This window comes from Schistocerca serialis, chromosome 9 (assembly GCF_023864345.2).
Source record: "Schistocerca serialis cubense isolate TAMUIC-IGC-003099 chromosome 9, iqSchSeri2.2, whole genome shotgun sequence".
Taxonomy (NCBI): domain Eukaryota; kingdom Metazoa; phylum Arthropoda; class Insecta; order Orthoptera; family Acrididae; genus Schistocerca; species Schistocerca serialis.
In genome coordinates, this window is record NC_064646.1 from 188,558,423 (window position 1) to 188,560,854 (window position 2,432).

Here is a 2,432-nt window from a genome sequence, read left to right on the forward strand (position 1 = left end):
CAGGAAGAAGATGCTGTGATATGCAAATGATTAGCTTTTTAGAGCTTTCACACAAAGCTGGCGCCGTTGGCGACACCTACAGCGTGCTGACATGAGGAAAGTTTCCAACCGATTTCACATACACAAACAGCAGTTGACCGGCGTTGCCTGGTGAAACGTTGTAGTGATGCCTCGTGTAAGGAGGAGAAATGCGTGCCATCACGTTTCCGACTTTGATAAAGGTCGGACTGTAGCCTGTCGCGATTGCCGTTTATCGTATCGCGTTGGTCAAGATCCAATGACTGTTAGCATAATATGGAATCGGTGGATTCAGGAGGGTAATACGGAACGCCGTGCTGGATCCCAACGGCCTCGTATCACTAGCAGTCGAGAAGACAGGCATCTTATCCGCATGGCTGTAACGGATCGTGCAGCCACGTCTCGATCCCTGAGTCAACAGACGGGGACGTTTTCAAGACAACAACCATCTGCACGAACAGTTCGACGACGTTTGCAGCAGCATGGACTATCAGCTCGGAGACCGTGGCTGCGTTACCCTCGACGCTGCATCACAGACAGGAGCGCCTGCGATGGTGTACTCAACGACGAACCTGGCTGCACGAATGGCAAAACGTCATTTTTTCGGATGAATCCAGGTTCTGTTAACAGCATCATGATGGTACCATCCGTGTTTGGCGACATCGCGGTCAACGCACATTGGAAGCGTGTATTCGTCATCGCCATACTGGCGTATCACCCGGCGTGACGGTATGGGGTGCCATTGGTTACACGTCTCGCTCACCTCTTGTTCGCGTTGACGGCACTTTGAACAGTGGACGTTACATTTCAGATGTGTTACGACCCGTGGCTCTACCCTTCATTCGATCCCTACATTTCAGCAGGATAATGCACGACCGGGTGTTGCAGGTCCTGTACGGGCCTTTCTGGACACAGAAAATGTTCGACTGCTGCCCTGGCCAGCACATTCTCCAGAACTCTCACCAATTGAAAACATCTTGTCAATGGTGGCCAAGCAACTGGCTCGTCACCATACGCCAGTCACTACTCTTGATGAACTGTGGTATCGCGTTGAAGCTGCATGGTCAGCTGTACCTGTACACGCCATCCAAGCTCTGTTTGACTCAATGTCCTGGCGTATCAAGGCCGTTATTACGGCCAGAGGTGATTGTTCTGGGTACTGATTTCTCAGGATCTATGCACCCAAATTGAGTGAAAATGTAATCACGTGTCAGTTCTAGTATAATATATTTGTCCAATGAATACCCGTTTATCATCTGCATTTCTTCTTGGCGTAGCAATTTTAATGGCCAGTAGTGTATTTATGGCATTGGGTACCGCGTGCGCCAATGTCGCTTCACTCCTATCCAGTTCCGTCGCAAATGGTGCGCGAGGAAGACGATGGTCGGTAAGCCTCCATATGACCTCCAATCCCTCTAATTTTTCTTTCCTTTCGCGAGATGTACAAGGGAGGATGCAGTATACTGCTTGACTCTTCTAGGGACGGATTCTTGCAGAATTTTAACAGTGAACCACACCGTTATGTACAATGCCTGTGTTGTCGTGTCACGGGCATGCTCATCCATATTTAGGCAAAAGTATTAAGTAGATACGGGGGAAAATCACTTGACAAAAGTCATGAGACAGTATAACGCACATATAGAGATGGCGGTAGTATCGCTTACGCAAGGTGTAAAAGGACAGTGCAATGGCGGACCCGTCATCTGTACTCAGGTGACGCAATTGACAATGTCCCCGACGTGATCATAGTCGTACGGCGGTAATTAATAGGCTTCGAACGCACATAGATAGTTGGAGCTAGACGCATGGATGTTTCCATTTCGGGAATCGTTAGAGAATTTAATATTCCGGGATCTACAGCGTCAAGAGTGTGCCGAGAATACGAAATTTCAGGCTTTACCTCTCACCACGGACAACGCAGTGGCCGACGGCTTTAACTTAATGACCAAGAGCATCAGTTTCTGCAGGATTGTCAGTGCTAACAAACAAGCAATACTGCGTGAAATAAGTGCAGAAATCATGCGGGTCGTATTGCGAACGCATCCGTTAGGACAGTGCGACGAAAATTGGCGTTAATGGCTTTGGCAGCAGACGACCGACGCGAATGCCAAGTTGTCAACACGAGACCACCTGCAGCCCCTCTCCTTGACTTGTGACCATATCAATTGGACCCCAGACAACTGCAAAACAGTAGCCTTGTCAGAGGAGTCCCGATCTGAGTTGGTAAGAGCGTGGCGCAGGCCCCACGAAGGCATGGAGCCAAGTTGTCAACAAGGCACTGTGCAAGCTGGTGTTGGGTCATAATGGTGTGGGTTGTGTTTACATGGAATGGACTGGATCCTCTGATCCAGCTGAACCGATTATGTTTGTCTACTGATAGACCATTTGCAACCAATCAACAATGGAATTTTTAT